We start from the raw sequence: 26,727 nt of genomic DNA on the forward strand, positions 1-26,727 counted from the left end.
CTTTCCCTCTCACAAAGGGCCAGCTTGTCCGGCATCATGTGTGTGGGAATATGAAGGCACTGTATCGATAGAACAAACTTGCAGAGACATGTCTCTCTGTGGATGGCCATGTGCAAAGAGGGAGAGGACACAGAGAGAGATAGAAGGGGTCAGAGGGCATCCCATCCAAGGAGATAACACCTATATACCCTTAGAGCAGGGGTGGAATTCTAGCAGGGGCTCATTTGCATGTTAGGCCACACACCCCTGATGTAGCCAATCCTCCAAGCGCTTACAAGGTTCTTTTTTGTAAGCTCCTGGAAGATTGGCTACATCAGGGGTGTGTGGCCTAATATGCAAAGGAGCTCCTGCTAGAATTCCACCCTCGCCTTAGAGTGATGTAGCACACGTACATCCCATGTCTAGGCATGCTGAGTCGCCCACTCCAACAGCCTTGACCTAAGGGCAAAAATGGATTTGCTGCTGAAACAGCCAATCCTCTGTAAACTCCCCCCTTTCTTTCTCATAATCTGCAGATCTCACAGGATGTGACATCAGCTTTCCCTCCCCCTTGTCTGTGGTACCCTAGAATGCAGAACAGGGGATAACATTGCAGTGATATTCAAATCAGTGATTAAGAGGCAATGAGTGGTGGACTTACAGCTCCATAAATCTCTTGTGTAACACAGGAAGCTTTGTCTACGCCCATTAGAACGGAGAAATATTGCATGTCGCTTACGAACACGCACACAAGCAAAACACCATCCAGATTGGCATCGTAAGTGGATTTTGTTACATTTGAAAAGAACACCCAATCTATCATTGCCGATAGGTTCTCCGCTTTCACTGGCAGCTCCTCCTAATTAGATGCGTGCATAAAAATTGTTTCTTTTTTTCCTAATTACCTGTTTGTTTTTATTACTGTCCATTTCTTTTTGTGATTCCATTCGTATTTGTTCCCACTGGTTTCATCTGGAAATACATTTCTGGCTGTAATTAAAAAAACAAATTCCATCCTTTGGATGGAATTCTATGCAGATATCGTAGTCCATGCTCTTGGGAGACTGCAGCCAAATTTCCGGCAGGCAAGAAGCAATTATTGTATTTAATGACCTTACATTTCAGTCCATTGCAGAGAAAAAGCAGTTTTTGCCTGTAATGTCTTTGCTCTCTCTCCAGTTTGGGAGAAATTATCAGGAGGCCTGCTTCTCTCACTCAGAGAATCCTTTCTTCGGTACTAGTGGGACATTTTTTGTAGCAGGAACTTCTTTGCATATTAGGCCACACACCCCTGATGTAGCCAATCCTCCTGGAACTTACAGTAGGCCCTGTGAGAAGAGCCCTGTAAACTCCAGGGGGATTGGCTACATCAGGGGGTGTGGCCTAATATGCAAAGGACTTCCTGCTACAAAACAGCCCCTGCAGACAGAATAAGTTATCCCTTTTTTCTAGATGAAGATATTGGATTTATATCCCACCCTCCACTCTGAATCTCAGGGTGGCTCACAATCTCCTTGACCTTCCTCCCCCACAACAGACACCCTGTGAGGTGGGTGGGGCTGAGAGGATTCTCACAGCAGCTGCCCTTTCAAGGACAACCTCTGCCAGAGCTATGGCTAACCCAAGGCCATTCCAGCAGGTGCAAGTGGAGGAGTGGGGAATCAAACCCGGTTCTCCCAGATAAGAGTCCGCACACTTAACCACTACACCAAACTGGTTCTAGGCCATTTATGTTGTCTGTTGCAGAGACTTGGCACCCCAAGAAAGCAGGAAGCAGGACAGAATGGGACAGAGGCAATTAGCACCCCAAGAAAGACTGGTAAAGATAGCCCAGCAGCAGTGTTCTTCTAACCTGAGTTAGCGTGAGTTAACTCACAGATTTTTAGCCTCCAGCTCACACATTTTTGTCTTAGCTCAGGAAGGTTGACCCCAGAGCACACTAATTTATGCAGTAGATCACAGCTTTAATGCCAGTAGCTCACAAAGTAGAATTGCTGCTTCGCTTCAAGATTCTGCCCAGCAGAGAGGCATGCATTAGGCAAAGAAAGAAATCCAGCAATGTCAGAGGAGGCAGAAGGAGATAGTTGAAAGTCAGGCACTGGGAGACATCCCAAGAACGCAGGCAGCATTACTGAGCAGCTCAGCTGGCACCTGGGAAGCCCCGCCCCCCCCCAGCTGGTGTGTTCTCACACCCAGACTTACTTATACAATAGCAAGTCAACAGCAAAGAAAGCTTAAAGATCCTGCAATGCAGTCTCTTGACAGTACTCCGCACAAAGCGAAATGGGGGCATTGCTACTACTGTCTATATAGCAGGGGTGGCCAAACTGTGGCTTGGGAGCCACATGTGGTTCTTTCACACATATTGTGTGGCTCTTGAAGCCACCACCACCCCATTGGCCAGCTTGGAGAAGTCTCTTTAAATCACTTCCAAGCCAAGCCAGCTGGCAGCTCAAAGAAGGCATTTAAAGTTGCTTTCTTTCCACTTCTCTTTCCCCCATTTATTTGTCTTCTTTTGTTCCTTCCTTCCTGCTTTCCTCCCTTGCTTTGTTGCCATTCTCCAACATCTGATGTTCATATCTTGTGGCTCTCGGACATTTGAACTTTATTCTATGTATCTCTACATGAAGTAAGTTTGGCCACCCCTGCTATATAGAATGACTGAAGCTTATTCTTGAGCAAGATTTTGTGCACAGAATTTCTACCTATCAGTGCAGTCCTCTTAGGTGGAATGATCGGTATAATTCTGCTGGTTGGACAACGTCCCTATCACATCGCATTTGCTGACCCACTCTGTTCCCTTTCCCCATCCTGAAACTGTGAGAACACTGTGGGCAGTGTGTGAGTGATAATCTCACTGATGTCAAGGTTAAAGCACGCTCGGAGTGCAATCCTGAGAACAACTTTCCTGAGAGTAATCCCCACTGAGTTGGATTCTGAGCAGAACAGTTCAGGATTGCACTGCAGGAGAGTAAGAGACAGGAAACACGAGCTGAGCAGCAAGCCAAGGGTTGGAGCAATGGAAGGATCTTCTCTACCACTGAATGACCCAGCCTAGGGCTGCCAAGCCCCCAGGCCAGGCAGGGGTATTCCTGCCCTGAAGCTTCCCAGTGTGGGCTGACAAGGGGAACCTCCCCCAACATTGCTGGCGTGATGATGTACCATAGAGTTTTCCCTCCCAAATTGCTAGAGCATCCAGGGAAACCATAGCGTTTCCCCGGAAATGCCTAGAGCAGATGGCGTGCAGCATTGCCGGTGCGATGTCACTTGCAAAAAAAGTCCCCTGCTGGAGGCTGTGGGGGACTTGGCAACCCTAACCCGACCTGATGCCGCTATTACCATGTTTGCAAAGGAAACAGGAAGCGCGGTGTCTTCGCTGCCTCTGCATGCATATTAGCAGCAGTTCCCAGCCCCCAAAGGTAAAATAATGGCAACTCCGTAGGGGCTCATATCCCAGCAGGTGGGGCTTCAAGATCCATTTGAAGGCCACAACCCAAGGTTTTGAAGAACACCACTGCCACAGGAGGTGGTGGCAGCTGCAAGCATAGACAGTTTCAAGAAGGGACTGGATAAACATATGGAGCCAGAGGTCCATCAGTGGCTATTAGCCACAAGGTGTAGATGGAACTCTCTTTCTGGGGCAGTGATGCCCTGTACTGTTGGTGCGTGGGGGGACACAGTGGGAAGGTTTCTGGTGTCCTGGCCCCACTGATGGATCTCCTGATGGCACCTGGATTTTTTGGTCACTGTGTGACACAAAGTGTTGGACTAGATGGGCCATTGGCCTGAACCAACATGGCTTTTCTTATGTTCTTATGTTATGTACCACTATCAACAAAAATTAGGCACAGTGGATTGACCAGTAATATCTGTGGGTGGAAGGGATTTCCACCAGCAGAAATCCCATTCTTCACCTCAGTTACCCGAGTCTAGCCCCTAATGACCTCTCCCTAGTGCTCTTCCTGGGCATGTAAGAAAGCGCCATGGAGAACTAAGCACTGATGCAACCCCTTCCTGCTTTATTTCTCATGATCTGCCTAAGTTCACGGAATCAGCCTTGCTGTCAGATGGCCATCTAGCCTCTGTTTGAAAACCTCCAAAAGGAAAGCCCACCACCTCCCGAGGAAACCTGTTCTTTTGGCAGGGCCAGATCCAGGTTTTGAGGGCCCCAGGCAGAGAGTTCCCAGCCTCCCCCCCCCCCCCGCTTCACCCACTTCCAGGCCCCAAATATACCCCCCTCCCCCCTGTGTGTTGTGTTGCCAGCCTTCCTTTTGGAGCCAACTGGGCTCTGAGAGACCTGGTGGAAGGGAGTGGCACAGGTTGAGTCTGGGAAGGAGGGGGTTTGGGGAGGGGGGACTTCAGCAGGGTCTAGAGCCACACAGTCCACCTTCCATAGCAGCCATGGAAGCTCGCTGGGTGACTATGGGCTAGTCACCTGAGAAGATACTGGACCATTTCTGATGACAGAAAGAAAGGCTATTTTTGAAAGCTTCCCTGCATTTGAAGCATACATACATACAGTAATCCTCCTGGTAAACTGAAAACTCGCTTTTCTCGTTGAGAGGCTAACTTTATAGTTGCAGAGAGGTGTCTACTCACAATATTCCCCCCTCCTAATCTGAAGTGGTATGATCCATCTCACCCCCCCCCCCTTCTTAGGAATTAGGGTTGCCAGGTCCAATTCAAGAAATGCCTGGGGACTTTGGGGGTGGAGCCAGGAGACTTTTGAGGGTGGAGCCAGGAGCAAGGCTGTGACAAGCATAATTGCACTCCAAAGGGAGTGATGGCCATCACATTTAAAGGGACGGCACACCTTTTCAATGCCTTCCTTCCATAGGAAATAATGGATAGGAGCACCTTCTTTTGGGGCTCATAGAATTGGACCCCCTGGTCCAATCGTTTTGAAACTTGGGAGGTATTTTGGGGAGAGGCACTAGATGCTGTACTGAAAATTTGGTGCCTCTACCTCAAAAAACAGCCCCTCCCCAAAGCCCCAGATACCCACAGATCAATTCTCCATTATACTCAGTCTCCATAAGGAATAATGGAGTGTCCAGCAGACATTTCCTTCCCCTCTCCCTTCTGATGACCCTGAAGCGGAAGGAGGGCCCCCAAAGCGGGGGATCCCCTGCCCTCACTTGGGGACTGGCAATCCTATCAAAACTGTACCAGCTAAAACAATAGCCTGTATATCTTCAAGCCTAGGCTATTACACTCTTTTGTCTCAATTTCAAATCCAGTTTAATGCTGTGAGGAGTCAGAGCTGAAAAAAAGGTAAAATTTAAGAGTATTGGCGTAACCGGGCCAGACCACGTGACAGAAAGGAATCAATCCCGAAGGGCGGCCCGAAAATTACGGAAGCCGGCTCGCTCTTTCCCGGCTCTTGCGCAACCTCTTTGACCTTTCCAAGGCGACGCGGGGGGGGGGGGGAGGGTGGCTACCGTATTCCTGGGAAGAGCAGCCCACGTCAGAGCCTACGTTTTGGATTCGAGGAGGAGGGGAATGGAAAAAAGGAAAACATGCCTTAAGTAGGTATCCGGGTGGGGTAGCCGTGTTGGTCTGAAGCAGCAGAACCGAGTTTGAGTCCAGTGGCACATTTAAGATCAACGAAGTTTAATTCTGGATATAAACTTTCGTGTACTTGGAGGCTGGACTAGATGACCCTGTAGGTCCCTTGCAGCGCTATGATTCTTCAAGTTAGATCCAGGTGGGTCCCCGTGTTGGTTTGAAGCAATAGAACAGGGGTGGCCAAACTTGCTTGACGTAAGAGCCACACAGAATAAACATCAGATGTTTGAGAGGCGCATGAAGTGGACATCAGATGTTTGAGAGCGGGAGGAAGGAATAGGGGGAGAGGTGGAAAGATAGCATCTTTAACTTTAAATGCATTCTCCAACCCACCGGCTCGCTTGGCTTGGAAAAGTGATTTAAAGAGACTTTAAATGACTTCTCCAAGCCGGCTGACAGAGTGGTGGGGGCTTCGAGAGCCGCACAATATGTGTGAAAAAGCCACATGTGGCTCCCGAACCACAGTTTGGCACCCCTGCAATAGGACAGAGTGATGAGCATTCAAGGTGTGCAAGCACACGAAAGCTCGTGCCCAGAATAAAACGGTGTTGATCTTAAAAGTGCCACTGGACTCAACCATTCTTTAAGTATGCATGGAAAGGAAAGAGGAGGACTTTTTGAGAGTAAGTAGTTGATTCTCTAGTTCTGCATTTTCAGCTCTGCCCTTCCCCCCACGTCCCTACGATTAATTTTAACTAAAGTCCAGGGGAGGCGTCGAGGCCGCTGCTTCTGCTGCTTCTCCAAATCCATCAGAAAAAGTCACGCCCCCTGGGATTGCCGTTGCCAACACCCACTTGGGGAATACCTGGAGATTAGGGGGCGGATCCTGGGGAAGGCAGGGTTTGGGGAGGGGACCTCAGCCCACCCCCCAGAGCAACCACTTTCACCCCGGAACCCAATCTCTGTCTGAAGATAAATTCTAATTCCGGGAAATCTCCAGGGCCCACCTGGAGGTTGGCAACTACCCTGAACATTTGTGGCCTGTTGCGCTTTGACTTTGCGGTGTCGTGTGGCCAGCTCAGACCCTGGGTGAGCCAAGTTAGAATTCCCACTTCTGTGATGGAAACTCGCTGGGTGACCTCCGGCCTCTCACAAACTCCCAGCCCGGCCCACCTGGCAGAGTTGTTGTTATAGTGAGAAAGTGGAGCGAGGGAGGGGGGAGGGAGGGGAAGAACATATAGAAACAAATGCAAATACATGAGCCTGCTCCAAAACTCTGAAGCAGGGGTGGCCAAACTGTGGCTCTTTCATACATATTGTGTGGCTCCCAAAGCCCTCTCCACCCTGTCGGCTGGCTTGGAGAAGGCACCTGTCTCTTTAAATCACTTCGCCAAGCCAAACCAGCCAGTGGCTTGGAGAATGCATCTAAAGTGAGTTGCTTTCTTTCCACCTCTCCCTCCTTCCCCCCATCGATTTGCTTTCCTTCCGGCTCTCAGACGTCTGACTTCATGTCTTGCGGCTCTCAAACATCTGATGTTTATTCTATGTGGCTCTTACCTGAAGCCAGGTTGACCACCCCTGAGTCTTCCCGACGCTTTTACAGGTGTGGGTGGAGGAGGGGGTGCGGGAGTCAGAAGTCCCAGGTGGGCAACGTGGGAATCCAGGCGCCAAAAGTCAGTTGCAGGATCGTGGCCTGCTGCCTGAATCAAACTTCTTTTCTTTTTGGGGGGAGGAATCAGATGCCCGCGGAATCCGGAACACAACGCACAGGGAGAAAGTCCTATTGAACCGAACGGGACTTCTTCTCAGGGTACAGGGCTGCACGGTCTGTCTTGAATTCGGAGCTGAATCCGAATTGTGTCAGCCGTCTGAAGTGGCCAGGATTCGCCGCGAAGCTTCTTCGACGCAGTCGGGCCCCATACGTCCACGCCACGCCCCGGCTTAAGCGCCTTGCAACCAGCCGTCCTTTGCCCGCGCTCCGGCTGGGCCGAGTGGGTGAGCCCGCGTAGGACTTACTCCCGAGGAGGGCTGTGGCACCAGTGAAAGGAAGCGGAGCGGATCCCTTTTGGTCCTGGTGGTGGCAAACTGACGGTCCCACCCGCCTCCATTTTATCCACACAACAGCCCTGCCAGGTAGGTGAGGCCGAGAGAGGGGGGGGGAGGTGCTCTCTAGGACTGAGTCGAAATTTGAATCCAGGTCTTCGTCTTGGCCCTACTAAACCACTCTGGCTCCCAAACAATCAAATGCGGTTTTTTAAAAAAGCAATTTAGCTATGAAGTCTGCGTAGGAGTTAAAACAGTAGTCTTTTGGGGGAGGGGAGAGACACGTGTTTGTGTTTTCAGACCATTCGGGCAGCTTCAGCAACAAGCGCAGTCCTAGAAAATGTTTGTCCTTCTTGATCTATCAAAAGGGTGAGTTCTTCCCCCTCCCAATCCCAAGGTCTACCCAGCACCAGCGTTCCCTGTAAGATGCAGAGTCTTGTGAGCAGAAATTCGACTAGTGGCATTAAAGCTGTGAGCTCCTGCATAAATGAGTGGGCTCTGGGGTCATCCTTCCTGAGCTGAGACAAAAATGGGTGAGCTGGAGGTCAAACATCTGTGAGCTAGCTCACACTAACTCAGCTGAGAGGGAACACTGTTCAGAACCCAACTCAGCCAGTTTGGTGTAGTGGTTAAGTGTGCGGACTCTTCTCTGGGAGAACCAGGTTTGATTCCCGGTTCCTCCACTGGCATGGCCTTGGGTCAGCCATAGCTCTGGCTGAGGTTGTCCTTGAAAGGGCAGCTGCTGCGAGAGCCCTCTCAGCCCCACCCACCTCACAGGGTGTCTGTTGTGGGGGAGGAAGGTAAAGGAGATTGTGAGCCGCTCTGAGACTCTTCGGAGTGGAGGGCGGGATATAAATCCAATATCTTCATCTTCTTCTGCTTGGAAGGACAGCGGCTCCCAGGAGAGCAGCCCTGGCTTCAGTCCTATGCAACACTTTGGAGTCAATCTCCTTGCAGTCTTTGGGGGGAAATCCCCCAGAGGCATCTCCGCGGAGGGGATTGCCCTGCTTGCTGCAGCTGCCTGAGCTTGGTCCCTCCCCACAGCAGCTCCGCGCTGGCCCCGGCTGGCAGCAGAAACGGGCACCACAACCCCCCCGCCCCCAGAGCGGTTCGACCAGAAAGCGCCCCTCCTCCTTCGAGCTGGGAACACCGGCGGATTTGGAAATCAATGGCACCAGAATCAATTGGCGGCGAAGGGAACGGGCTGAGGACAGAAGCAGGCGATTCTGCAAGGGGTGGGGTGGGAACCTGGCCCTGCGAGTGCGATGGAATGGATTCTCCAAAACCAAGGTTTCCAACCTCCGGGTGGGGAGCTGGAAATCACCTGGAATTCCAGCTGCTCTTCAGACTCCGCCGATAGCGTATTTAAGAACATGAGAGAAGCCCTGTTGGATCAGGCCAATGGCCCATCCAGTCCAACACTCTGGGTCACGCAGGGCCCAACAAAACCCTGGTGCCATCAGGAGGTCCATCAGTGGGGCCAGCACACTAGAAATCTTATCCTCCCATTGTGCCCCCACCAAGCACAAAGAATACGGAGCGTCACTGCCCCAGACAGTATCTACTTATTTTCAACACGTATCCTACTGACAGTTGCCAGCCTCCAGGTAGCACCGGGAGATTGCCTGCTATTACAATTGATCTCCAGACGACCCAGATCAGTCCCCCTGGAGGAAACGGCTGCCTCGGAGGGTGGACTCCGTGGTGTTGTACCCTGCTGAGGCCCCTCCCCTCCCTTCTCCAGAGTCCACCCCCCAAAATCTCCAGGTGTTTTCTAATCTGGTAGCTGGGAACCCGAATTCTACTCCCCCTGGAAGAAACGGCTGCTTGGGAAGACGACTGCCTGCTCCCTCCCCTCCCAGCCTTCAGCCTCAAATCTCCCCGTCTTCCCAAACCCAGAGTTGGACACCGTATTCTGGTCGCCAGCGGACCGCCTGCAGGTCTTCCGACTCTCAGAAGGACTAGTGGCTTGACAGGAGGAGGAGGAGGAAGAGGAGGAGGAGAGAGGAGGAGAAGGAGAAGAAGAAGGAGAGGAGGGAGGAGGCGAAGGAGGAGGGAGAAGGAGGAGGAAGAAGAAGGGAAAAGGAGGAGGCGGAAGGAGTGAGGAGGGAAAAGGAGGAGGAGGAGAAGGAGAAGAAAAGGAGGGAGGAGGAGAAGGAGAAGAAGGAGGAGGAGGAAGAAGGAGAAGAAGGAAAAGAAGGAGGAGGAGGAGAAGGAGGAGGGAGGAGGGAGGAAGAGAAGGGAGGGAGGAGGAGAAGGAGAAGAAGGAGGAGAAGGAGAAGGGGAGAGAGGAGGAGAAGGAGAAGAAAAAGGCAAAGGAGGAAGGAGGAGGAGGAAGGAGTGAGGAGGGAAAAGAAGGAGGAGAAGGGGAGGGAGGAGGGAGGAGAAGAAGGGAAGGAGAAGAAGGGAGGGAAGAGGAGGAGAAGAAGGAGGAGGGAGAAGAAGGAGGAGGAAGAAGGAGAAGAAGGAGGGGAGGGAGGAGGAGAAGGGAGAGAGGAGGAGGAGAAGAAGGAAGAGGGAGAAGAAGGAGAAGGAGGAGGAGAAAGAGGAGGAAGAGAAGAAGGAGAAGGAAGAGAAGCGGGAGAAGGAGGAGAAGAAGGGGAGGGAGGAGGAGGAGGAGAAGGAGGAGAAGGAGGAGAAGAAATTTTCTTTTGTCAGGGCAGGATCGCGTCTGATCGGATTCCGTGGCGCTTCCTTCTGAGTAAGCCGCGCTCGAAACCGCTCACCATCTTTCCACCGATGCTTCCTTCCTTTCTTGTAAACCGATTGGGCCGGAATCGCCGTTATGGTCTCGGGGCCAGCCAGCCGGCTTCCATCCTGGCAGAGCGGGGTGGGGATTCGAACTCGGGTCTCCCAGACCCGCGCCCAACCCTTTAGCCCGTAAGCCTCGCTAGGTGGCTGAGCTGGGGGAAGAGATCAACTTCGTGGCTAAACGTAAGAGGGGGGGGTCTACTCGAAAGTAAGGCCCGCGTTAGCCAAAGGGGCTTACGCCCAGGGAAATGTTTGGCGGCTTGCGGCCTCCGTTCCGCGGGGTGTGTGCGTGCTGTGTGCGCGACCCTTTCTTGCTCCCGAGCCGGCCGTGGATCGGGGCCCTCTTTGCCCCAGCGGGCTTCGCAGCCCACCGCCTTGCCGGGCATCTTCTGAACTCCGGGCTTCGGGGAAGGAGGCGGGGGGGGGGGGTCCCGCGAGGGGTGGAGGGGAGGGGGCAGGCCAGACGCGAAAGGGGGAGGGCAGCGGGGTGGGCTTGGGGGGAGAAGGGGGGGCGCTGCTGGGCCGGGGCTGCTGCTGGGAAAGGCGAGCGCCACCGTCTCGCTCTTCCTGGAAAGGCGCCGGCTCGGGTTCCTTCCTTCCCGGCCGATCAATGCGGACTTGGGCGCGCACGTTGCTCTCTGTTGTTGCCAGCATTAATGCGCTTTTAATCTTCGCAACATTATCAGCATCGATCCGCCTCCATAGACACGTCGGCTGGAGAAAGTGACACAACCGCAGGGGCGCGGGGAGGAGGAGAGGCGGGAATAAATAGAAACAAATCAGAGGGGGGAGGAGGAGACGGGGGAGGGGAGGGTCTCCCCCACCCAAATCGCTTGGTTCACAGGCCAGGCCAGCCCTTTCTTGCTATCTCTCAGCCTGCCAAGTCTACTCTTCCAGGGAGATGACCATTGGGCAGTACTGTCTCCTTTCTCTGGCAGGGGCTCTCCGAGCTCTCCCTCTTTCCCCTCTGCATGCCAGGGCCCCCCATTGATCTGAGAAGGCACACACAGGAAGCCTTCTATACTGCAAGAGGCTGCCAGTCCATCCAAGTCACCATCGGCTACTCAGACTGGCAGCTGCTCTCCCTGATCTCCAGGAGAGATCTTTCCCATCCCCTGAGAGCTGGTCCTTTTCAGTGGGCCTGCTGGGGATTGAACCGGGGACCTCTGGCATGCCAAGCAGAGGCTCTGCTACTGAGCCACAGCCCCTCCCAGTAAGGTCAATCAGCAAGATTCCATGGTAGAGTGGGGATTTGGACTTGGGTTCCCAAGTCCTCTACTTTAATTGCTACACCATGACGGGTCTCTTCAAGCCTGAATAGATGCTAGTCTTCGTGCATTCAAGGGAATTTGCTTCAGACCAAGCAAGCTGCTAGTCCACAAATAACTTCTACTGAAATCAACTCTGATTCATTTTTAAGATGGCACAAGGATCCTGTTTATTTGGACTCAGAGGGAAGCATGCATCATACCCGATGAACCCACCCTGGGGCTGTGGTAGAGCATCTCCTTGGCATGCAGAAGGTCCCAGGTTCGATCCCTGGCATCTCCAGTTAAAAGAAGGCCTTGAATTCAGTAGGAACTCACAGGAGCTCAGCTCATGAACCTTTCTGAGGGTTCCCCCTCCTCCTCCCCACCTACCTATCTTGTCCATTGAATAGTAGGTGCAGCTGCATAAAAATCCCTGGATGAGCCCCACCACCTATTTTTCTACAAAATGCCCCCTGGTTAAAATATTAAAAAGTGTGGCCCCACTTTTTTTTACATGGGCCACGGTTAGAAAACCAATTCAGAGCAAACTCTGGGGCCACCAAAGTCAACTGAGCCAAAAGATGAAATTAGATCCACCTTGCTACAATCCACATGAAGCTTCAGCTGAGTCAGACCATTGAACTACCAAGGTCTGTATTGTCTGCTCTGATCAGTGGCTTTCCAGAGTCTCAGGCAGAGGTACCTTCTATTACCTTTTGAACCAGAGGTGACGAGGATTGAACCTGGGACCTTCTGCCTGTGAAACAGATGCTGAGCCACAGCCTCGCCCCAATAAAGTGCAAGGCTGCAGACAGAAATATCCTTGTGGGAGGGTATATATTATAACCAACACAAACACTGTAGAGTGAGACAGAGATTCTGTTAATCAAGAAAAGGGCAAGCTGTTCCAGAACTGCTCTTGAGCAGAACAGCCATGAGGGAACTTGTGGCTGACCAAAGGTCACATCAGCAGGTGCATGTGGAGGAGTGGGGAATCAAACCCGGTTCTCCCAGGTAAGAGTCCATACACCTAACCACTACACCAAACTGGCTCACAAGGGGTTTCTTATGTTCTGACCTTCCATCCACCAACCACTTCACAGGAACGAGCCTATTTGTCTCAGAGGCTTTGTGGAGGAAAGATAAGCATGGACACAAGAAGATGTGTCTCAGTCTTTTTAGCTGGAGATGCTGGGGACTGAACCTGGGACCTTCTGCATGCCAAACAGATGTTCTACCACTGAGCCACACCCCCACGTCAAGCTCTTCTGCAAAGTGAGAAAACTCGGGAATAAATGCATTTCTTCACAGACAGCAGAAACTAACTGAAAAGCCCTTCCTGTGTTTTCATACACTCCACAGTTATTTTTTTACCATCGTTTGACAGGGGTGCAGGTCAAGACACTGCATACTTTTAAACTTCTAAACATCAACTCTTCTTTTGCGTTGCCTGTACTGAGGAATGAGCATATTGGATAGTGTATTTTTAAGACGTCATCTTAAGCACACTGACCTGGAAGAAAGCCCCTGCCGTCTGTAGAATTGTTAGAATACAAGTTATTTACATTCCAGCCATTATAGAGTTAACTGTTGTTGTTTACCTAAAAGAGGAAGTGATGTATTGTAGCTTAAACCCAATCAGGTCCTGGCTTTTCTAATATAAACACTGTATTGGTCAGTTGGCACCTTGTGTGTGAAACGCCTTTGATCTCCTATGCAAGGTGAATTGCCTGTCTTCCTGTCTCAAAGTTCTCTGGGAACAAGAAGCCAGCTAACAAAGAGTAGTAAAGTAGCCATGTAGCAGATAAGATGTAGTTAGCCATGCTAGAATGCTAAAATTTCTTTCTTTTATCCCAAGTACCTTTTTCTGATGTTTTGATAAGCTTGAATCTCGTCTCTATTTATTGCATCTCCACACCTCCGAATTTAAATTTAATTTCCCAACAAGAACGGACTTTCAGATAGATCGCTTTAGGAACAGGAATGGTTAATGCACACATTCTTTCGTCTGGATTCCAAAGACACATAAAACGTAATCCCATGTACAAAGGTACAAAGATTCTGCATGCATGCAAGTGTGTAGATAGGTAGACACACACACACACACACACACAAAGGCAAGGAGAATCTTCGCAAATGGTGTGGGCTTAAGTCTCTCCCACTGGAAACAATGTAAATCTGGCTAGCACATCCACTGGTGGTGAACGGTGTTGCCAAGTGGCGTACGGCTACCCTATAGAGTTTTTAAGGCAAGAGATGTTCAGAGGTGGTTTGCCATTGCCTGCCCTGCGTCATGACCCTGGTATTCCTTGGAGGTCTCCTATCCCAATATCAGCCCGGGGTCAACCCTGCTCAGCTTCTGTGATCTGATAAAATCTGGCTGCGCTAGGCGTGCCTACTTACTTTGGGGTAAATCTCACTGAACTTGCGAGGATAAATCCCAGTGTAGGTATCGCAGCGTGGTCTGGTTGGGAAGGGAAAGCACAGCAGAGGGAATTGTATTGCCAGCTTCAGCGGCCTGAGTTCCACAAACCAGCTAAAGGCTAAGATTTCTGCTGCCTCTGGTGGGGGGGGGGCGGGAGTGTTTGGTTCATCATGAAGGTCAGGGCAGCTCAGCCACTACTCAGGACTATTTTTGTAGCTGGAACTCTTTTGCATATTAGGCCACACCCCCTGATATAGTCAATTCTCTTGGAGCTTACAGTAGGCCCTGTACTAAGAGCCCTCTAAGCTCTTGTAGGATCGGCTACATCAGGTGTGTGTGGCCTAATATGCAAAGGAGTTCCTGCTAAGAAAAAGTCCTGCTACTATTTTTACAAGATTATCCCTGTTGTGATTTTTAGTAGAGAAATTTGGTAGTTAAGGGCTAAACAGCCCTTTCTTAAATATTTTATTTTTAATTGCATATGGGTGAAATATTTTCTTTTTAATTGCAAGACTGGTTACAAGCTAAAATTGAGGGGTGGGAGTGGGGAAAGGCTTCTCCTTATTCCCGACGCGCTGAAATCGATGAGACAAAAATACCAGTTCCCCCAGTTTCCCCTGAATCTTAGCCTGGCTGAACTACATCTCTGGTGTGCTTCAGACAGAAAGGCTGTTGAATATTTCACTGCAACTGTTTGGAAAATCCCAGTATCGGCTTTGCTTCTCCCATATGCAATCTGAACTGTCATTTAATACTATTTCCTGTTTCCATGCAACAAATTCTTCCCATTCAGTATGCATAATTTTAGCAGGGTTGCAGCTTCCCTCCCCAGCCCCCTGTATCAGTTGCATATAAATGGCAGGTAACAGATAAACAGTGTGAATGGCTTTAGAACAATCACACATGTAAAGTGCATGATTTGGTGTGCATTTTGCAAGCCTAGCATAGACTTGCACCGGAATATCTCACTCAAAGACTCAGATATACATACTGAATGCATGAAACTCCCTTACGCGGAGTCAGACCATGGATCAATCCCAGTATTGCTTACTCTGGCTGGCAGAAGTTTGCCTGGGTCTCTAGTGCCCAACTGCTGTTCTCTTAAACTGGAGGTTCTTGGGATCGAACCTGGGACCTCTGTATGAAAAGCATGAAACCTGAGGAATGCAGCAGTTCACAATGGAAGAAGACAGGAGAAATGTACATGGTCACTTTGATTCAATTAAACTAGGCCAGGGGTGGCCAAACTGTGGCTCGGGAGCCACATGTAGTTCTTTCACACATATCGTGTGACTCTTGAAGCCCCCACAGCTGGCTTGGCAAAGGTTTATAGGTTTATTAGATTTATATCCCGTCTTCCCCGCTGGGGCAGGCTCAAGGCATTTCTCTCTTTAAATCAGTTATTTAAAAGTTAAAGTTGCTTTCTTTCCACCTCTCCCTCCCTGCATCTATTTTCTTTCCTTCCTTCCTCTCCCTCATGGAACATTCATGTCTTTCAGCTCTCAAACATCTGATATTTATTCTATGTGGCTTTTACATTAAGCAAGTTTGGCCAAGTTTGGAACTAGGGTAATTAAATTTTGAAAAGCAAAAAAGAGGACACATTTCCTGACTGACATCTTCAGACCCGTGATTACTATAACAAACCTCATTCTAAATATCCCAAGTATTTAAGCTGTGATAAATGCTACCAGCTAGGAACATTCCTAACCCTCCAGCTCCCAGAGGACACTTTAATCAGATTTTATTTTAAAAAGAGCCCAAAAGAGGACAGGCACACACACACACAAAGAGGACGTGTCCTCTCAAAGAGAAGACAACTGAACACAGTAGTAAATCTAAACTTTCAAGTCAGCAGCCTGATCTGATGCAATTGGGGCAGGTCTGCAAACAGCCAAGCCAGCAGGTTTGAGTGAATTTTGCTGTCCGAACAGCTCCTTGCCTTTCCTTGCATAATCTTAGCATGTTGTTTCAGACTAGTAGTTAAATTATACTTTCATTTTGACCAATAGTCTTGACTATAGTTCCACATTTCCTGTAATATTTTATATAAAAAGATGCATGTAAAGCGGTCATTTGCTATTAGCAATACATTATCTAAACTGGAAATAAGTTTCACTGAGTTCTAGAGAGCCCATGTGGTGAAGGAGGCTGGACTGAGCCAGGTTCAGATCCTCCCTCTGCTGTGAAACTTGTTGGTTGAACTTGGGCTAGTCACTCTCTCAGCCCGGCCTACTTCACAGGGTGGCTGTGAAGACAAACTGTAGGAGGAGAGAATCAGAAGGCTGTCAGGTCACACCAGCAGCAGCATGTGGAGGAGTGGGGAATAAAACCCGGCTCTGTGGCACAGAGTGTTAAAGCTGCAGTACTGCAGTCCTAAGCTCTGCTCATGGCCTGAGTTCGACCCCCCGTGGAAGCTGGGTTTTCAGGTAGCCGGCTCCAGGTTGACTCAGCCTTCCATCTGTCTGAGGTCGGTAAAATGAGTACCCAGCTTGCTGGAGGGAAAGTGTAGATGACTGGGGAAGGCAATGGCAAACCACCCCGTAAGAAGTCTGCCGTGAAAATGTTGTGAAAGCAACGTCACCTCAGAGTTGAAAATGACTGGACCTTTCCTTTCCTCCCAGCTTATAGTCTGCTACTCTTAACCACTATGAACATATGAAGCTGCCTTATACTGAATCAGACCCTCGGTCCATCAAAGTCAGTATTGTCTACTCAGACTGGCAGCGGCTCTCCAGGGTCTCAAGCTGAGGTTTTTCACGCTTACTTGCCTGGACCCTTTTTGGTTGGAGATGCCAGGGATTGAACCTGGGCCTTTCTGCTTACCAAGCGGATGCTCTACCACTGGGCCACTGTCCCTTCACTGTCCACTACACCAAACTGGCCTTCAACTAAATCAGCACCAGAGCTATGGGCTTTTCAAGGCAAGAGATGAGTAGACGTGGTTTGCCATTGCCTGCCTCTGCAGAGGAACCAAATAGAAATGAGTGAGATTCTGGGTAACTCCGGTTTTTTTGTTGTTGTTTAATTTCAATAAATTTTATTTCTGTTTAGGATTGCTCTCTTCTTGGGGGAAATCTAAATGTGTACAGCAAAATATGTACTATGTGATGTATATGCAGATTTAACTATAGCATGAGCTATGTTATTTTTTTAAAAAAACCTTCCCACTTTATCTGTGCCATAATCTTTTCATTGCTTATCTGTTTATGTTGTACCAACTGGTTATGGAATAGTTACAATCAGAAGATGATGCATACACCAATCCAGATGGATTTTGAAGAAGAATTGCAGGTTTATATCCCATCTTTCCCCCTGAATCAGAGACTCAGAGCTGCTTACAATCGCCTATATCTTCTCCCCACACAACAGACACCCTGTGAGGTGGGTGGGGCTGAGAGGGCTCTCACAGCAGCTGCCCTTTCAAGGACAAACTTTGTGAGTGCTATGGCTAACCCAAGGCCATTCCAGCAGTTGCAAGTGGAGGAGTGGGGAATCAACCCAGTTCTCCCAGATAAGAGTCCGCACACTTAACCACTACACCAAACTTGGCATACCCATCTCGATGTGGCTAAAAGTGAAAGCCATGGAAACATGCATTTCTTTGCAGTGTTCACTGAGGTTCTGACTCAGAGATGTTGCACATAAAGAGGCGCACAGACTGCCCACTTTGATCTATGCAGATGTAGAGATGCAAAGGGAGGGTTGCGTAGGGATTTGAGTGTCTGACTAAGCCCACGGTTCAAATCGCCACACTTCATGAAACTCACAAGAGGTACCTTGGTCCAGTCCCTGGGTGCTTTCACATGGCGGCTGTTTGCAGGTGAATTTTGCTATTCTTACACAGTGCAAATCAAGCTGCAAAGCCCGTTATTTAGTGTGTGTGAATGCACCCGCTGTTTCTCAGCCTAACCTACCTCCCAGAGTTGTTAAGAAGGTGGAATAGAAGACAATGAAAGCTGTACTGATGTCCAGAGAGGAAGGGCAAAATAAAAATCAAATTGAATTATAGTTTTATAAGTCCATATAAAAACTATGAACCCAAATATACTCTACAGATATCAGAAGCCAAGTCTCCCAGAGTTCAGGTAGCCTTACCCCCGTGGCTTTTTGTAGCAGGAACTCTTTTGCATATTAGGCCACCTGATGTAGCAAATCCTCCAGGAGCTTACAGGGCTCTTATTAAAGGGCCTACTGTAAGCTCTTGGAGGATTAGCTACATGAGGGGTGTGTGGCCTATTATGCGAAGGAGCTCCTGCTACAAAAAAAGCCCCGCTTGAACTCCATGACAGTGTGAACCTTTATTCTAGGAACAGGTCTGCCTTGTTATTAGGACCTCCAAATGATTATTGGTTGCATTGTGTGCTCTTGATTTCAACGAGCTTCAGCATGACTGTGGCCATTAAAGCCGTTCAGAACCCCCCAAGAGAACTTCCTCCCGCAGGAAATGAAATTATGGCGCTGGAACTTCAGCAGGTGATTCAATAGAAAGTTAGAACTAGACTGCGTGCAAAAAAAAAAACCCAGGGAGGCATTAGCAGACACAAGCTGAGGGTCCCAAAGAACTGAGGTTGGCGGATAAACAATCAGGCAGTTCCCTCCAACCCCAATTTCCTGCTTGGGTTTCAGCAGGTGAGTAACGCCCCCTCCTTCTGCCCCTTCATACGTTGATTGACACGTTTGACTTATCTCAACGTCTGGAGGCCAGTGAGCATACTCCGTTCTCATTAGGCAGGTTTCTTGTGGGGAAAGAGAAGTTCTTTCTTTTCAATCTACTTCATCGTATTAGATTGAGCCCCGTGGCGCAGAGTGGTAAAGCTGCAGTACTGCAGTCTGAACTCTCTGCTCACAACCTGAGTTCGATCCCAGCAGAAGCTGGTTTCAGCTGGCTTGAGGTTGACTCAGCCTTCCATCCTTCCGAAAAATGACTGGTACTTGCACAGGGGACTACCTTTACCTTTTAAATTGTATTCAAGCCGAAACCTCAGTGTACAGGTGGCATCATTTTGCTCATCTTCAGATAGGTGACTGACTGTGAAGGACCACATCAGAGAGATGGGCCGGCCAGATACTGTCTTATAGCTATGGAGTCCCTGGGCCAAAGACAAAGACAGGGTCCAGCCCGTGCTGTCTTTACTCCCACCTAACCACTCCGAAAAAGAGTCAAGCAGTCAGTTCCCCAGGGCCCAGCACTCCAAAAACATACCATTGTTTGCATTTTGACTTTGTTTTCCACCAGTGTTTTCTATCACACCCCCCCTCCCAGCTTGGGACCCTGGGTAATTGCCCATGCTGTCCATCAGGTAGGACCACCCCTGTGGCCCACCAAGAACTGCAAGGAGGGGAATAACTGATTTGACAATTGTGGTCACACACACCAATGTCCAGGGCTTTGTTTGTAGAGAAAGCCCAGCAGGAACTCATTTGCGTATTAGGCCACACCCCCTGACATCACAATTGTTTCATGCAGGGCTTTTCCTACAAAAAAAGCCCTGTGTGAAACAATTGTGATGTCAGGGGGTGTGGCCTAATATGCAAATGAACCCCTCCTGGGCTTTTTCTACAAAAAAGCCCTGTGTGAAACAATGATGATGTCAGGGGTGTGGCCTAATATGCAAATGAGTTCCTGCTGGAAACTCATTTGCCTATTAGGCCACACCCCCTGATGGCACCATTGTTTCACACAGGGCTTCTTTTTGTAGAAAAAGCCCAGCAGGAACCAACCTCTGTACTCCTGCTCAAAAAAAGCCCTGCCAATGCCAAGCCACAGAATTCCAGAATCTTTCTGGAGGGTGGAATAGGCCAGTGTCTCCATTACTTTGCTCTTCTCCCCCTTCAACTGACTCTTAGCTTCTTGTAACATTCTATGGCTCTAGGAGCATTCTCAGTCCTCATCAGACCACCGCGGAAGGTTCATAACTGGGGAGTCACCTAAGAATGGAGTCAGGGGCCCTGATTTGTCTGTGGGCAGCTTGGGTTTGCTGCTCTGGAGACAGGTACAAACCATTCGCAATGCCCTTATATCCAGTAATGATAACAAGCCTGCGTTATGCAAAAGTTCATGAACAATGAGAGATTCTCCTGAAAAACTCAGAGTTCTGCAAAGACTTCACTGACCTCTTGGGCAATTCCCATTCATTTCAAGAGTGTCCAGTCAGAAGAAACCGTGACTCTGATTATGAGTGTCCAGGGGCTAGAACTGGCCCATCCAGGGCTCTTGTCTGGTCCACAAGCAACTGGTATGTATGGAAATGTAAGGTGCTCCCCCTTTTATGGTATCCCTTTGAAAAAACCTAGTCTTGCATAAGATTAAATGCATTTATCAGGGCTTTTGTGGGTTCCCCAATTAGTCAATTGCTTTCGCTGCTAGGAACCAATTGCTTTTGTTTGTATTTTGAGTAAAAAATAATATTGTTAATTGTGTTTGCCTGTGTCCTTTATAAAGTTTATATCTCCGATACCTGACATTACCTTTTATGGCACATATGGCCCGGAATGACAAAGTGACATTTATATCAGACCCAGTCCTCGTAACAAATGAGTTTGGCACTTCTGCCCTCTTCCACACCTCTTGTAGACTACCACAAACACAGCCCTAATATGAAAATCACTGCCAAAATTAGGATAAAAATCAGGAAACAAATAGCAGGGACTCCAAAAGAGGCAACTTGACCGTAATCGCCTGCAGGCCTCATCCAGCCCCAGTTACTGCTCTTTGCAGTCCTACATTTCAACAGCAGGGATGAATTCTAGGGATCAGCTAGACTCCCAAGAAATGTTGAATGGTGGTTTGGTAGTTGGACCCCATATATTACTGTGTCTCTTGATCAGCATCCGTGGACGTTATGGTCTGATCTTGCTCTACTGACCTTCCATGAAGAAGAAGAATTAGATTTTTATCCTGCCCTATACACTGAATCGCAACGTCTCAGAGCCGTCACAATCTCCTTTTACCTTCCCCCTCCCCCACAACAGACACCCTGTGAAGTAGGTTGGGCTGAGAGAGCTCTTGCAGCAGCTTCCCTTTCAAGGACAACAACTACAAGAGCTATGGTTGATCCAAGGCCATTCCAGCAGCTGTAAGTGGAGGAGTGGGGAATCAAACCTGGTTCTCTCAGATAAGAGTCCACACACTTAACCACTACACCAAACCGGTGCATGACTGGACCCTGAACCCCTAGGGGTAGTAGCCCAAAATGCCACTGTTTCCAATGACAGGTCTTTTTGGCCAGACAATTGGACACTGTGCAGCTATTTATTTAGGTGAGAACCCGGGTCTACCAAAAACAAACAAATCAATATAACCAAAGATTATGATGGGCAGCTGTGTTAGGTTGTCTGTAGCAGAAAAGAGTCAAAAAGCACCTTAAAGACCAGGGGTGGCCAAACTGGCTGGGGAGCCACGTGTGGCTCTTTCACACATACTGTGCAGCTCTCAAAGCCCTCACGACCCCATTGGCTGGCTTGGAGAAGACATTCGCCTCTTTAAATCATTTCTCCAAGCCAAGCCAGCCGGTGGTTTGGAGAATGCATTGAATGTTTCTTTCTTTCCACCTCTCCCTCCCCCCCCCCACATCTATTTGTCTTCCTTCCTTCTCTCAAACACCTGATGTTCATGTCATGCAGTTCTCAAACATCTGACGTTTATTCTATGTGGCTCTTGCCTGAAGTGAGTTTGGCCACCCCTGTTGAAGACCAACCAAGCTTTGTGGCAGGGGCTTGACCCTTCTGAAGAAGTGACTCTTGAAAGCTCCTCCCCCTGCCACAAAGGTTGTTAGTCTTTTACGATGCTACTGGACTTCGACTCTTTTCTGTCTCTGCAAAGGATTCTGCACAGGGTCGGCTCTGCCACTAGGCAAACTAGGTAATTGCCTAGGGCGTCAGCCTTCTGGGGGCACCAAATTGGGTGCCCTCCATGTCAGGGGTCCCCAACCCCCGGACCATGGATCGGTACCGGTCCGTGACCTGTTAGCAACCAGGACATGAGTTGTATAATGATTTCATTATATAGTACAATGTAATAATAATAATAATAATAATAATAATAATAATAATAATAATAATAATAATAATAATAATAATAATAATAATACATTGGATTTATATCCTGCCCTCCACTCCAAATTTCAGTCTCAGAGCAGCTCACAATCTCCTTTCTTCTCCCACAACAGACACCCTGTGAGGTGGGTGGGGCTGAGAGAGTTCTCAGAAGCTGCCCTTTCAAGGACAGCTCTGTAGGAGCTATGGCTGACCCAAGGCCATTCCAGCAGCTGCAAGTGGAGGCGTGGGGAATCAAACCCAGTTCTCCCAGGTAAGAGTCCGCACACTTAACCACCATGTCAAACTAATAGAAATAAAGTGCACAATTGTATCATCCCAAAAACATCCCCCACCCCACCCCAGACCCTGGAAACATTGTCTTCCACAAAACCGGTCCCTGGTGCCATAAAGGTTGGGGACCACTGCTCCATGTGAGTTGGTGACATCAGTTCAGGGAGGGGTGCCAGAAGTTAGCTTTGCCTAGGGTGCCAGGAAGTCTAGGGCCGGCCCGGATTATGCAAAAGAGGTGTGGGCGCTCTGGGGATTCTCCGGCCCTTTGTGCCTTTTCTGCTGGCCACGGGAAGGGGCGGGGTGTCCTTTTGGGTGCCAATTAGAGAAGAAGAGAAGATGTCAGGCCTCGCTAAAGGCTCTTCTTTCCCTCCCCCAGAGGGACTGGCGGGGTGGGGCGGAGAGGGGCGCCAATGGAAAGGGGGATGGTAAATCCAAAATCTTCTTAATTAAGGAACAGCCGGGTGTTAATGGAAACGGCCCCTTCCTAATGGCACTAATAGGAGCCGTTCCAGAGAACTGCGGGGCAAACCTCGGCGCTCGTGAAACATCGGGCGACATCCAGGCCCGGGAAGGGAACAACGAGGAGCCTTCTCGGGCGCGGCGGGCGATCTCAGCGGTCGTGCTGGCTTCTCTCTCTCTCTCTGTCGTTGCCTTCGCTACCACCGAGGCGACCCTGCCTCCTTCCCTTCCCCTCTCCTGTGATCTTTCTGTCCCTAATTGAAAATCGTTACATTTAGGAGGGGGGTGGGGGTGGAGGAGGGAGGCCCTGGGAGGAGGAGGGGGAAACTCCAGCTTTGCATAAGTGGAATTTATCGTAAAAGGTGAAAAGAATTAATTGGCCTTTTTTCTCCCCCAGCCAAGACAGGGCGACTGAACGCCGGCTGCGGCACAGGGCGGAAACCCGCCACTTGGCCTGAGATCTTTCTTTCTTTCTTTCTTTCTTTCTTCTTTCTTTCTTTCTTTCTTTCTTTCTTTCTTTCTTTCTTTCTTTCTTTCTTTCTTTCTTTCTTTCTTTCTTTCTTTCTTTCTTTCTTTCTTTCTTTCTTTCTTTCTTTCTTTCTTTCTTTCTTCTTCTTTCTTCTTTCTTTCTTTCTTTCTTCTTCTTCTTTCTTTCTTTCTTTCTTTCTTTCTTTCTTCTTTCTTTCTTTCTTTCTTTCTTTCTTTCTTTCTTTCTTTCTTTCCTCTCTCTTTCTCTCTCTCTTTTCTCTCTCTCTTTTTCTCTCTTCTTTCTTTCTTTCTTTCTTTCTTTCTTTCTTTCTTTCTTTCTTTCTTTCTTTCTCTTTCTCTTTCTTCTCTCTCTCTTTTTCTTTCTCTCTCTCTCTTTTTCTTTCTCTCTTTCTTTTTCTTTCTTTCTCTCTCTCTTTCTCTTTCTCTCTTTATCTTTCTCTCTCTCTTTCTCTTTCCTCTCTCTCTCTTTCTCTCTCTCTTTTTCTCTTTCTTTCTTTCTTCTTTCTTTCTTTCTTTCTTTCTTTCTTCTTCTTTCTTTCTTTCTTTCTTTCTTTCTTTCTTTCTTTCTTTCTTTCTTTCTTTCTTTCTTTCTTTCTTTCTTTCTTTCTTTCTATGGCATTCACAGACTTCTGTTTCTATCTTTTTATTTTCTTTTTAAGAAAGGCAGATTTCTGCTGAGCCTAACCGCCGAAACAGACATTAAATATGTAAAGAAATCCGCCCAGCGGCCCATCTCGCCCTGTGGGGGTTCGGCATGAATTTTTCATGGCGCGGGGAGAGAAGAAAAGAGCCGGAGCGAGCGAGGAGCCAGCCGCCGGCCACCTTCTCTCCGCGCTGGCTCGGGGCTTTGGAAATTGACCAGAGCGCCGAGGCTGGATGGCTGGCGGCTGTGAAATTGACTCGATCGCTCCTTCTTCAAAGGTGACATTTGCTTGCCGGCTAGAAAACAGTCAAAGGCTAATTTCACTCGCGTTGGATCATGATGCACTTCTAAGGTGCTTTAGCAATCTTTTGCAGCTCGATTTTCCTGTGCAAAACTGGAAAGCCTACTTGAAAACCATGTAGCCAACATGTGTGAAATTAGCCCCAAACTCCAGGATAATGAATTTAATTTAATCTCCCTGACCCACCCTCCCTCTGCCCCGCCTAGGTCCAGTTTTGTGGCTACGCAACCCAATCAAAAAAATATATATGCTTCTCCTCCGCCCGCCCCCCAGCCCCGTCTTTCCACTTTCGTGCAACCACTGAAACAGCTTTTAATAATTCAGAGGGACGCGGGGCTTGGGTCGGCTTCCCGCGTCCTTCTGACCGGCCTTTGCAGCTTTTGTAGCCCTACGAGACACACCTCAGATCGGCTCTTCCTAGAGCTAGGAAGGAAGTGGGCTCTGGTCCCGCTCCGAAAGAAGGGCGCACCCTCGGAGCACTTGTTGCGAAGGAAGCGGGCTCAGGCGAAGGCGACGCCGGATCCACCATCCCGAAGCCAGGCGAAGTCCTCGGATCCCTTCCAGGCGAGCAAGGGGCGCCCCGGTCCCCTAATATACCACCCGGGTCGGTGTCCCTGGCCCGGGTCAGATTGCACCGCTCCGGCAGGCGACTGAATCGCACCTCTGCACCAAGCCCCCCAGCAAGCGCCCCCCCGCGCCCCCCGGGGCATTTCTGCGGGATCCAAAGCCCGCCGCCCCGCTCCTGGGAACCGACCCCCCTCTCCACGGCTTGCAAGCGGGCTGGCTTTGGTGTCAAGAGCCGGAGCGGGGCCGCCTGCCTAGGCCAGCAGCCTGGAGGATGCGGAAGACCCTCTTTTTTCTTTTTCCCAACTCCGAAAAGAGGAAAGAAGGTGGAAAAATAAAACAACTTCTAAGGTTGATTTCGACAGCCCTCCCCAAACCCCCAGCCCCACCCCCACCCCATCTCTTTGCGCTGCGACCGGCGGCGGAATCAAAACACCGAAAGTCCAACTCCAAAGACGTCTGGTGCGGGCAATCCCCCCCACCCCCACCCCGCAATCCGTGGGGCTGACTCCCCCCTCGAAGGCGCGGGGCGGGGGGAAGGGAGCAGGGTTGCCTCTAAGCTGAGCTAGCGTGAGCCAGCTCACAGGGTTTTAGCCTCCTGCTCACACATTTGCGTCTCAGCTCGGGGAAAATGGCCCCAGAGCACACTGGTTTCTGCAGCAGCTCACAACATTAACGCCACAAAGTCGCTCACCAAGTCGAATTTTTGCTCACAAGACTCCACAGCTGAGAGGGAACACTGAAGGGCACCCCCACTAAATGGGCACCTCTCCTTCCAGTCCCGAGACACACACACATGTATATATGTATATGTGTGTGTGTATGTATCTCTCTCTCTCTCTCTGTATGTATATCTCTGTGTGTGTGTATGTGTATATATGTGTCTGTATGTGTGTATGTATATATGTGTGTATATGTGTGTATGTGTATATATGTGTGTGTATATGTTTGTGTATGTATATATGTGTGTGTGTATATATGTGTGTGTCTGTATGTGTGTGTATATGTGTGTGTGTATATATGTGTGTGTCTGTATGTGTGTGTATATGTGTGTATCTGTGTGTATATGTGTGTATGTATGTGTGTATGTATGTGTGTGTGTGTGTATCCTCCGCAGGGTCCCGGTCTTTTTCAGCAGAACAGATTCAGCCTCCCTCTCCCCCCCCCCGCCCTCCTGCTGGGCTCGGGCGAGAGGCAAACCCTCCCCGCCCCCCCCCTCCCGCTCCCCCGACCCTCCCGGCGTTCGTCTGGCTTTGTTTTATTAGCGCAAACAAGCTCGCTATTAAAAGGGGGAAGCCCAGGCGCAAAGCCGGGTCGATAGATCCATTCAGATGTTTCTCACGTTAATTATCATCACTAAGACCGAATGAGGGAGGGGGAGGGGAGGGGGGGTCCCCCGCAGCACCTTTCCCGGAGGCCGTGCTGCAAAACTGTCTTCTTGGGGGGGGGGGGAGGGGAAGCGTATCCAAGTGCCATCCTACACCCAGGCGCGCGCGCGCGAACAAAAGATGTCAAAGCCACACACACACACACACCCCACCGCGCCAGAGCTCAGCAAAACACAACTCCCCCCCCCCCCCCCCCTATTAGTTTTCAGCCCGCGGTTTCGCCCGAACTCATAATTAAGCGGACAGGAATGCTAATTAATAATAAATCACTCCAGACGTCCCGGGCTTGGGGGTGGGGGGGGGAGAGAAAAGAAAGCCACCTTTTCCCTGCCCCCCTCCCCCCGGTGGGGTGGGATTTGAAATCGCCCAGCGATGACCCCCTCTCCCCCAAGGGGTCCACTGGATGACTGGGGGGAGAACAGGAATTTGGAAGCGGGAAGCCCCCCCCCCTCCGAAAGGCATTACTGAGTCGTTAGTCCTCCCCCCCCCTTCCGCTAATCGATACCCGCCAACGATTAATGGCTTCAGCCCAGAATCAATCACACTACAGGTGAACGAGGGATTCCTTCTCCCCCCCCCCCCCTCCAAATGCATCC

The sequence above is a fragment of the Heteronotia binoei genome, chromosome 4 (genome assembly GCF_032191835.1).
Source record: "Heteronotia binoei isolate CCM8104 ecotype False Entrance Well chromosome 4, APGP_CSIRO_Hbin_v1, whole genome shotgun sequence".
Classification (NCBI taxonomy): Eukaryota; Metazoa; Chordata; class Lepidosauria; order Squamata; family Gekkonidae; genus Heteronotia; species Heteronotia binoei.